Below are 12,287 nucleotides of genomic sequence, written 5' to 3'. Positions count from 1 at the left end.
AAATCACCGTTTGAGGTGATTACAGGGCTACAACCAGACACTCCGAAAAGTATCGCAGCGGACTACACGGGATGTTGTCCGACTGCCTACAGGTTCGTGAGGGATCTGAAGGAGGATACAGATTTGGTTTGGGTCTCCTTGTTAAAGGCGACCAAACAGATGAAGAAATGGGCTGACATAAAGCGGCGGGCAGCTGAATTTCAGGCTGGTGATCGAGTATTGGTGAAGCTTTACCATCACATGAAATTAAAGTCGGGCTACAAAGCACTTGTGAGGAGGTATGAAGGTCTCTTCAGCATCACACATCGAATTGGAGAGACAGCGTATCGATTATCGCTGCCTTTTAAGTTGAAAGTGCACCTGGTGTTCCACGTGTCCCTGTTGAAACCGTTCAAAGAGGACACAACTGACCCTTCTCGGGCTCAAAGCGGGCGAGCTCCAGTGGCCGTACGAGTTCATTACACCAAGAAGGTTTTTGAAATCAAGGTAGACATGAAAAAGGGTAACCGTGTGCAATACTTAGTCCGATGGAAAGGACTATCAGATTCGGAAGCAAGCTGGGAGTATGGTGACGAACTATGGCAGTTCGAGGACATCATCAATGAGCCTAGCCTCGTCAGGGGCGACTTCGGCTTAGGTGGGGGAGGGTGTCACGTCGCCTCAAATCAGGGCTAGACCAGACGCGGATCAAGATATAAACCAGATCGGATTGCTAGACGGGTTCGAGGTCTGACCGTGCTTTCTAGAGATTTGGGCAACTTGGAGACCAAATCTGGGCCCTAGGATCACCTAGGGAAACATGTGCAAGATCAAGGAGGAATATCCAAGAGCATGGGGCTGGGGGCACGTGCTCCAAGGCATGTATTGGCAAGAATACATGCTAGTTCATCATTAGGAGGAAAGCTGCTGCAACGAGTCTGATTCAGTATTGAGGGCTTATCTCGAAGCATGGGCTGCATCCGGAAAATTGGGATGCCTAAAAATATGTGCCACCGATAGAGGTACGTGGCATAAGTCTCCAGAAGGCAAGGGACACATTTTTAACACGTTTTCTAACTGAAAGATAGATGGTTAGAAAACGTGGCTGTAACGCTGTTTCTACACGTTCTCACGTTGAGGAACATTTCGGGAACTTTATAGAACTCTGTTCAAAGTGAAAAAGGCACCATCTAGAAGTATTTTTCGTTCTGAATCCAACGAATCTAATTTCGTTGTAATCCGAGTTCGGTTGGGGCACGAACTTGGCCATTTTAGCTGATTGCATAGAATCCTGTGGGAATCGAGGTTTTCCTATCTTATCTAGAATTCATCCTTATCTTGTATATTGGAAGTTGAGTTCGTGAGGGACTTGTAATTGGAGGTTGCTCCTCTATAAGAGGACCCTCAAAGGGGAGGGATTGGTATCGGGTAGAGCTCGAGAGACCAGAGAGATCGGGAGAGCTTATAGTAATCAGCTGAGTGGTTATTCAATAAAGTTCTCTTCCCCTATATTTCTCTTTCTCCTTCGTGGTATTTTCTGGTGTTGTGCTTCGCTGCATTATTGTTGTTAGGCGTGACCTAAGTCATAGAGACTAGGTTCCCATGCCAAGAAGGCTGATCGGTTATCTTCAGTAGACCGAGCTGCACGTTGTTGGGATCCGCTCTGAGATCCCTTCATACGTGACACTTGGTATCAGAGCCATACCAGAAACAAAGGAGACGACCTCTACGGTAACTTTCAAGGTGGGAATGGTGGATGCATCTTCCTCGACCATGGATCCCAATCCTGCATCAGGAGGAGGTACGATGATGGGTGGAACACATCCAGTTGATGATTTCCTGCATGGGTTCTGTATTGCATGTCCGGTTATCTCCGCCGACAATCGATTACGGAGGTGTGAGGCCCAAACAGCTGAGGTTGAAGGGCGGATGGAGGACCTTGAGGGTAGGGACGCAACCCTCCGAGGTGAGATCGCCGCTCAGCTGAACCAGATTTCCTTCGATATGGAGTGGCGCTATAAGGAAGTGCTGCGGCGTAACGAGGAGTTGGAGATCATGGTGAAGGCTCTCCAAAATCAGGTGGGTGACCTTTTAAAGGAGAATACTACCACAGGCGTATCCTCTTCTCCATTGACAATGGAGGTCGCAAGAGAGGCTATGCGCCCCATGCACAAGCTTGATATGTACCCAAGCCACAGGAGTTTTGCGAACGATGGTCCGCGAAGGAGGTGGATAACTTCCTTTTCGCTGTGGAACAATACCTACAAGTTACCGGCATGAGGGAGGAAGCCATGAAGGTGAGCACGGCAGCCATGTTCTTGAGGGACGTGGCGATGCTTTGGTGGCGACATCGGGCTGACGATGTGAAGCGAGGGGCTGTTCCAATCACCACTTGGGCACAGTTTTAAACTAAACTTCGAAAGCAATTCTTCCCCGCGTTCGCTTAGGATGATGCCCGAGCATGACTACGGCGACTCACACGAAAGGGTGATGTGCGTGAGTACGTGCATATTGTTGTTGGAGGTACCAGACCTCAGCAACGAAGACTCTCTCTTCACCTTCCTTGATGGGCTCAAACTGTGGGTCAAGATGGAGCTGCAGCGAAGAAGAGTCCAGAGTTGGAACGAGGCGATAGCTCAAGCGGAGGCTCTCATCGAGTTCAAGACTCAACCTACAGCTCCCAAAGCCCAAGCATCGAAACAGAGCAAAGGTGGAGGAGCGAAATCGGCCCAAGGGAGGTGCAAAAGGTTCCAACCCGGGCTCCTCGAGTGGAGGGGCTTTGTTGCCCAAGGTGACAAGCCAAGAGGGGGAGGGGTGAATTGGTTTTTGTTATTTTCGATTCCTTAATTATGTTAATTGATAAGTAAGTGATTTAGAACAATTCACAATACAAACAACAAGAAGTATAGTGGTTCGGTGCTCTCTTATGCACCTACGTCCACTCCCCAAGCGACCCCTTGGGAATTCACTATAATCTCACGGATTACAGTTGGATTGTTTTTCGGGCTCACAATCCAAAAATCTTTACACTTGGTTTTTCTGGATCACCAAAAACCTATGTTGGTTTTACGGACTCACCAACAAACCTTTACAAGATCTTAAGAAGAAGAAGAAAGTTGAAACTCCTAGATGAGCAGATATAATAAATGTAAGCTACAAAGAAGAGTTAGAATATAGTTATCGCTTTGATATGGTTCTTCTCTTCTTTGTCAAGGAATGCTTCACTTTTCAAAGGTTGGTGGAGCTCTTAATGCCTCTTTTTGATCTGCTTAACCACTTCCTTTTGACTCTTGAATGAAGCACCTTGATGAAGAAAATTAGGACTTTTGTCTTTCTTGGGTGAGCTTTAATATTTTGCAAAAGGATAATTTGCTCTGATGAATAGTATCATTATAAATACTTTTCCACATCTTTAGGTTACTCCCCATTGGTTAGATTTGAAAAACTATCCGTTACTAGCTATTGGAAGGTCAAAAAGTACCTCTGCAGACTAGTCGTTATGCTTCTGCACGTGCTGGGGTCGACCTAAACTTTCCTAAGGTCGACTCAAACCACTGTTCATCAGACTTGGGGTCGACTCAACTTCCAGTGGGGTCGACCCAACTTTCACTGGGGTCGACTCCTGCTACGGTGGGGTCGACCCTCTCAGGGATCATAGAACCTTGTATTTCAGCTGTTTTTTTTACTGGGGTCGAGTCAACTCTTTTTGGGGTCGACTCAAGCTACAGTGGGGTCGACTCAAGTTCCATTGGGGTCGACCCTCTCAGGAATTTCAGAGACAGTTTTGAACGACATAGCCTTGGGGTCGATTCATGTTCAGTTGGGGTCGACTCCATTGGGGTCGACTCAAGCATTCCTAGGATCGGCTCCATCTGGGGTCGGCTCAAGGAAAGTTGGGGTTGGCTCTCTCAGTAAATTCCAGAGACTTGTTTTTTTGAGGCTTGAAGCTGGGGTCGACTCAAGCATACTTGGGGTCGACTCCACTACTGTTCATCCGTGCCATTTTCGCGGAGATGTGCCTGATGGTTCCATGATGTGCCAGGGTCGACTCCACCTTTGTTGGGGTCGACTCATTCCACACTTTGCTGCATCTTAAGGTTAGACTCATCCATACAATCAATGAAATATACTTCAAGCAATTTTGAATGTTTGCCATGGTAGTGCTACATACTCTTAGCAATGAAAATTACTATTGTGCCCTTAAGAATATGTTTCACTTGAAACTTTGCTGAATTAGAATTTAGAATTCACTATCCCTTTTCTATCGCAAATTTTATCTCATTATTAATCATTGAAAGACATCTTGATCTCATTCTTCTAATGTATCGAGAGTGTCGAACTGAGTAATGATGTATCATGTTAACTTGTAGTATTTAATTAGATATTTTCTTAATGGTTGTGTTAATCATCAAAATAACACTATCATCCTCAATCTTCCCTTTTTTGATGATTACAAAATATTGAGTATGAGCAGATTGATACTTATCTTAAAATTAGAAAATTTGTTTTAGAAAAGCTCAAGTTGCTGAATTTCAGCTTTTCAAATTTGAGAGTGAAGTCTCCCCCTTTTTCATCCAAATATTGCCAATTTGAACTTTTGATTTTCTTCCCCTTTCTTTTATATTTGGTTAAGGATGAAACTTCAAAAATTTGAGATAAAGCAATAGTTTCAGGTTATGTATCGAGGCATGAGAGGTATGTGCCAAATTCTAAAATTTTGATTAAAAGTTTAGACTTTAAAATTTTCATTGTTACATATTGCTCCCCCTTAAGTGAATATTATCTCCTATTATAATTTTCAAACTTATTTGTCAACTTATTGCGACTTCTTTCTTTCCTTCTCCCCCTTTTGTTATCATCAAACAGGTGTATGGCAATAGATAAGTAGAGGCAGTAAATAATAAACAGTCAAGTTTCATTGATCAAAATGGAACATTGTAGTACATTAATGCCAAAAATACAATGTTCTTCAATCAAAGTGTAAAGTACATCAACAAGGCAAAATATATATGAGAGCTAGATAAATCCTAGGCACTAATGATAATGCTAACATCAGCCTAGGGGGTAATCTAAGGGCTGTGATCTAGTCCTCATCCTCCTAGCATAAGTGGCGAGGGGAGGTCGAGCCTGATGGGACTGAGTCTGGCGTGGACCTCGCTGAGCTGGATGACTCTGTGCCGAAACCTCCGACTCAGCTGCTCGGGGCATAGATGGACCATGAGCCTAGTTTCCTAGGAGACTGAACTATGACTAGTGGAGTTATTATTGTTCTAGGGATTAGACTTTAATTAAAGGCTGGTAGGTTTTCCTTTGGGCTATAAAAAGGGTGTTCCTTATGTAAACAGGCAGATCTGAATTGGAATGAAAATTGTGAGGTTATTCACTTCTTTGGTTCTTTGTTGAACTTAGAACTTATCAAGGCAACCCTTGTGGCGTTCAAGTGACTTATCATCCTGATTCTATTAGGGTGTGGCGTCAACAACCTTCTATACCTTTGGTTCATGTTTTGCTAAACATCGGGTCAAGGTTCTATCTCTTCCAAACTGATTTTCAGACTTTCTTGGGTTATTCATCAACTTGTTCGTGGGTTTTTAAGAATCTATCTTACGGGGTTCACATCACAGTCCAAGTAGGATTCTTGTTTTAAGTCCAATTAATTATTTTCCTCTGTTCCTTCTTCAACTTATTATCAATCGAATTGATTACTTGTGATTCCTAATCACGATTCAACCATCGGATCGGTCAATGCCTCTAGTGTGTGTGACCCCATAGGTTCTACTCTGACTGGTAGTGAGATATATTGTGATCTCTATCACAATATCATTGAAAACTCCTTTCAATGGATTGGAACGATTCCAACTCTACTCATTAGGGTTTATCGATCATCAAGATAATCCCTATGAGTCCCACCATCCACCAGTGACACCTAGCAGCATTTAGTGGCTACTCAGTAGAATAGAATGATGAACCTCTAGGTGCAGTTATCATGTGATACAGTCCTTCTATCGTGGATCCCTACAAGACGGAGGTCATATGTCAAACCCCGTCTGTCATATGTCAAGATTTATTCGACTTAAGTTCGAGAGCGGAGAACTCTTTCTCCACTGTGCAATCTGCCCCGACCGAGGTCTTACGAACTTAGTCTTATAAATCACATAGGATCTCTCCTTATCTATCAAGGTCGATAGATTCCTTATAGGTGCATACCCTACTCCTACAGTGAACCTACTGCAGCCAATCTACACTGCATGGACCCATATGGCTAGAGACCATGTATATGTGCAGTCAAACTGTGAGACCCTGAAACTGGGCCCGGTCCATTGACCGGCCCAGCCCAAGGATTTCAGCCTCACGTGCGGCGCACGTGAGGGCGTGTGATGAGGAGGGGGAGCCATCCCGAAGAAGCCGGCTCCCCTGTTTTCTTTTTAGGGCTTCTCCTCTCGTTGAAGCCATTTGAAGGGAAGCCGCTGCCGGCCGAGAGAGAGGGAGAGAGAGAGAGAGGGAGAGAGGGAGAGAGAGAGCCATTATAAAGGTGGGTCTTCTTCGGCACGGGTCTTCCTCTTCCTCCATTGCCGCCGGAGAGAAAGAAAGCCATCGGACCATCGTCGGGGCCGAGGTAAGGACTCCCAGCTTTCCTCCCTTCCTTCCGTGATGTTTAGCCATGATTTATTGTGGTTTTTGAGCCGGTCAATCGCCGAAAATTGGGTTCAAAATGGGAGCTCTGTCCGGCCCGAGAACACTCGCCGCCGGCCGTGTTCGCCGCTGCCAGCCGCGGGGGTGGTTGGCTTTGCTCCGCCACCTCCTGCCGCTGCCAAGGCCGGCCACCGTGGCCGCCTTTGGGCTCGACCGAGGAGGGAAGAAGAAGAAGAAGGGGGGGGCCACGGGCCCTCTGTTTTGTCAAAGAAGAAAAGAAGAGGCGAGTCGGGAGAAGAGGGAAAGAAAAGAAGAAAAAGGGAAGGAGAAGAAGAAAAAGAAAAGAAGAAAAGAAAAGAAAAGAAAAGAAAGAAAAAGAAAAGAAAGAAAAAAAAATAAAATAAAAGGAGGAGGGTGGTTTACGGGTATGAATCCGAATCTGAACCCGAACCCGAGGTGCTAGGCACTCCTGCAGGGTCGGCCATGGGAAAATATTAAATTTAAGTTTTTATATATATTGTGATTAATTTTAAAAGAAAATATGATTTTTGGACCTTAGGTCCTGCGAGGAATTTGTGAGATTAATTGGATTTGTTGTGGATCGCGTTCAAGGTAAGTAACGAACTGCCTTCTCTAGACTCTTCATTTATATAATATTATTTTTGCATCGAATAAATTGTTAATGAATTTATATGGGATTTATGAATTTTACGAGATGATGCTTTGAATGAAAAATGGATATGTGAATTGGAATAATATTTTTTGGACTATTGTTATATTACTGTTCTTGCATTGTATATGCATATTTAGATTGGATTATGATATATCTATTATGTTACAAAAGAATTTTGATGTGCATCAGATTTAGAACTCTCAGCCTGGCTATGTTCTGGACCCTGCCAATAGGGGGTTATGCATTGGCAATTCTGGCCCCACCACAGGGTATAAGTGTGGTATTCTGGCCCACTCCGCAGGGTATAAGTGCGGTTCTATTTCTGGCCTAGCCACAGGGTATAAGTGTGGTCGTAGCTAAAGGCTGATGAGATGAATATGATTTGTTTCGAATCAGATTTATGATTATGTATATAGATATTTGAAAAATACGAATTTTAATGACTTTGTGCTTGAAAAGGAATTGATTATGTTATTATGTTGATTCATCGTAATTTGTATTTATATTTTATGTTATTATATGAATTGGCTAGTTAAGGTGATTATTACTTACTGGGCTGTCTAGCTCATTATACAATTTTTTGTTGTTTTACAGATTCTGAGAACTAACCTATCGGGGATTTAAAATGGAAGAGCGACTAGAAGAACTGAAGCACAAGTTATCCTAGATTAGGCTTTATTTAAATTGATGTTTTATATTTATTGTTCCGCTGCGTATTTAGAACTGTGAGACTATATAATTTGTGTCAGTCAATGGAATAAGATTGCATTTATTTCAGCTGAATTATTTTATTTATATAACTGAGATGTTTGGTTAAGATGCCTTGCATGCTTGTGGGGAGAGTTTCCTACGGGTGTGCGGCGGTTGGCGCGGACCCCCGGCTCGCGATCTCGGACTGGGGGCGTGACACAAACTACAATAACCTCACTGTGAGTAGCCGAAGCATCGCAGGTCAAAGGACCAGTCACACTACTGCAACATCAAGTAAGTCACTGACGAGTGGATAGACATCCAAGTGACTTCTTATCTTGGTCACGCTCAGTACCCTTGTTCTTAACAAGCACCTGCACTATTACTTCAGTGTCGCCACACTGTGGACTCGAGTCTCATCCATCCATAAGGAAAGCAATGTGTGCACTGATCGGATTGATCACCGTCCTTATGTTGATCCATTGATCAGGAGCATTCAGAAATTAATCAATGATGCATGGCTCAAATTCTTAACTCTTAAGAATACGCATCATCATCTTATTAATTCTTGGACGATTCATAGACACATAAACAATATGAATAAAAAGATGCCTTTTATTTATTCAATAATAAATAGTCAAGTACAAAATTATGTCCCTAGAATTAACAATGTGTCAGCCAGATTGGCTTCTAGGGCATACATCTAACAGCATCAAGTGTAGAGAGTAATGCATACCTGCGAGAAAGTGCATCGGCGACCACATTCTCCTTACCTTGCTTATACTGGATGACATATGGAAACGTCTCAATGAACTCTACCCAACAAGCATGCTTTTTATTTAGCTTGTGTTGGCCCTTCAAGTGTATCGAGGACTCATGATTGGTGTGAATAACGAACTCCTTAGGCCATAGGTAGTGCTGCCATGTCTCCAAAGCTCGAACCAATGCATACAACTCCTTATCATAAGTCGGGTAGTTTAAGGCTGCCCCGCCTAATTTCTTGCCGAAGTAAGTAATTGGTCGTCCCTCCTGCATAGGAACTGCGCCTATACCAATACCTGAAGCATCACATTCAATCTCAAATGTTTTAGAAAAGTTAGGTAAAGACAATAAGGGGGCGTTGGTTAGCTTCTCTTTGATTCACTGAAACGCCTTCTCTTGTTCTTCTTCTCCCCATCTAAATCCGACGTTCTTCTTGATCACTTCGGTAAGTGGTGCGGCTATGCTACTAAAGTCCTTCACAAATCGCCGGTAAAAACTAGCAAGTCCATAAAAACTACGAACTTTGCCTACACTTGTGGGACTCGGCCACTCTTGGATTGCTCGTATCTTCTTCTCATCAACCTGTAAGCCTTGTGCACTAACAACAAATCCCAGAAATACAAGCTTATCGGTGCAAAAAGTACACTTCTTCATGTTAGCAAATAACTTTTCTTTCCTAAGCACATCTAAAACCGATTTCAAATGTACGATATGATCATCCAAGTTTTTGCTATAAATGAGTATATCATCAAAATAGACAACAACAAACCTGCCTATAAATGCACACAAAACATGATCCATAAGTCTCATAAAAGTGCTTGGTGCATTAGTCAAACCAAAAGGCATAACTAACCATTCATACAAACCATATTTTGTTTTAAAAGCAGTTTTCCATTCATCTCCTTCTTTCATTCTAATCTGATGATAACCACCCTTTAAATCAATCTTAGAGAACACACAAGAACCACGCAACTCATCTAACATGTCATCTAAGCGAGGAATTGGATGACGATACTTTACCGTTATATTGTTGATGGTTCGGTAATCAACGCACATTCTCCACGTCCCATCCTTCTTAGATACAAGTAAAATTGGAACGGCGCATGAACTCATGCTCTCCCTCACGTACCCCTTCTCCAACAACTCACCTACCTGCCGTTGAAGCTCCTTTGTCAACTCGGGATTGCTCCTATAGGCTGGTCGGTTTGGAATTGTCGCACCGGGAACAAAGTCAATTTGATGTTCAATCCCTCAAATTGGTGGTAATCCATGTGGTGTTTCCTCAGGATAGACACCCTCAACTTCCTGTAAAAGAGAAATAATAGAACTAGGCAAAGCAGGGTCAAGTTCGTTAGTGTTTAAAAATGCCTCCTTGTACAAAAGTATAATCATCGGCTGATTTAAAAACATTGCTCGCTTAATCTCACTCACTTTTGCATAGAAATTCTTTTGTTTTTTCTCTGAACTTCTCTCATTCGCTGAATTTTGATTTTCTTTTTCTCTCTCATTTTGCTCGGCCAATCTTCGATTTTCACTCCTTTTCTTTTGCTCACTCTCTTTCTTTTGATCACTCTCTTTTTGCAACCTCACTTGATCATCATAAACCTGTTTCGGTGTCATCAGTACAAGAAGTGATGGGTTTTTGGTTGAGCACGAACGAGTATTTGTTGGTGAAAACATCATGCTTAACTCTCCGATCGAATTGCCACGGTCGGCCTAATAGTAAATGTCCAGGTTGCATCGGAACTACATCACACAAAACTTCATCTTCATATTTTTCGATGCAGAATGAAACCAAAACCTGCTTATTCACCTTTACCTCGCCACTATCATTCAGCCATTGTAACTTGTACGGCCTCGGATGTTTCAATATGGGCAGTCCTAATTTCTCCACCAAGGTTGTGCTTGAAACATTAGTACAACTTCCTCCATCAACAATCATATTACATACCTTGTCTTTGACATAGCACCTAGTATGAAAGATGTTCTCCCGTTGCACTTCTTCAACTTCTTTTGCTTGCAAGCTTAGGAGTCTTCTTGACACCAACAATTCACCTTGGACCGCATATTCTTCATCATCCACATCCTCCAATGGTGGCATAGAGTCGGTATCGGACTCATCGTCATTTTCGATATCTCCATTACCCCTTGTCACCATGACTCTTTTGTTCGGGCATTGACTTGCTATGTGACCCCTGCCTTGACTTTTAAAACACCTAATGTCACGGTTTTGAGAAGTGGAAGGGTCAGATTTACCTTGAGTGCCATGGTTGGTTGTCTCTTGTTTTGGCTCGAATTTAGATTTTGCAGCTGGTTTCTCCTCTTTCTTCACATGACCCGATTTTCATGGGAAAAACCCGAATTATGGGATGCACGTGTACCACCCCTCCTCTTGAGTTGTTGCTCCACCTTGATGGCCATGTGCACCATATCCTCCAATTCCACATAATGCTGCATCTCCACCCTATCATGAATTTCTTGATTCAAGCCATTCAAGAACCTAGCCATCGTAGCCTCTCGATCTTCTTCGATATTAGCCCGGATCATAGCAATCTCCATCTCTTGATGATAATCCTCCACACTCCGGTTACTTTGTCTGAGCATTTGCAATTTATTGTACAACTCCCGGTGGTAATGGCTGGGCACAAACTGCTTCCTCATCACTATTTTCATCTCTTCCCATGTCTCTACCTGTCGTTCCCTATTTTGCTGGCTGCTCAATACTAACTGATCCCACCACACAATAGCATAGTCAGAAAATTCAATGGCAGGAAGTTTTACCTTCTTTATTTCGGAGTAGTTATGGAAATAGAACACTAACTCTACCATTTTCTCCCACTCAAGATAAGCCTCGGGGTCGTTTCTTCCTTAAAATGCTGGAATTTTCATCTTAATCCTACCCAAGTTGTTATCTTCCCGATTCCCAACTTCTCTAAACCTATCTTCTCTAAATTGCCCTCCATATCTCCTATTACCAACAACCGAATCCCGATCTTCTTCTTCATCAAAACCAGCCCCATAATTCTCTCCATCTTCATCTCTCACTCCCCGATGTTGTGTCATGGCTTCTCGAATTGAGGTTGGACCGGACACGGATCAAGGTATAAACCAGATTGGGTCGCTGGATGGGTTCGAGGTCTGACCATGCTCTTTGGAGATTTGGGCAACTTGGAGACCAAATCTGGACCCTAGGATCACCTAGAGAAACGTGTGCAAGATCTAGGAGGAATACCCAAGAGCATGGGGCTGTGGGCACGTGCTCCAAGGCATGTATTGTTGAGAATACATGCTGGTTCATCATCAGGAGAAAGCTGTTGCAACGAGACTGATTTAGCATTGTGGGCTTATCTCGAAGCATGGACTGAATCCGAGAAATTGGGATGCATGAAAATGTGTGCCACTGATAGAGGAACGTGGCATAAGTCTCCAGAAGGCAAGGGACATGTTTTAACATGTTTTTATAACTGAAAACGTGTATGGTTAGAAGACATGGCTGTAACACTGTTTCCACGTGCTTTCACTTTGAGGGGCATTTTGGAAACTCTACAGA

At 43.2% G+C, this 12,287-nt stretch overlaps 1 pseudogene; it reads right to left on the bottom strand.

The window, feature by feature from the left end:
• LOC108510825 overlaps nt 1-11,566 on the bottom strand; it is a 28,601-nt pseudogene extending 17,035 nt beyond the window's left edge.
• Between the last annotated feature and the right edge of the window lie 721 nt (nt 11,567-12,287).

Source organism: Phoenix dactylifera, unplaced genomic scaffold, assembly GCF_009389715.1.
Source record: "Phoenix dactylifera cultivar Barhee BC4 unplaced genomic scaffold, palm_55x_up_171113_PBpolish2nd_filt_p 000233F, whole genome shotgun sequence".
Taxonomy (NCBI): domain Eukaryota; kingdom Viridiplantae; phylum Streptophyta; class Magnoliopsida; order Arecales; family Arecaceae; genus Phoenix; species Phoenix dactylifera.
Note: the sequence above shows the minus strand (reverse complement) of the source record. Positions and strands in the feature narration are given on the sequence as shown.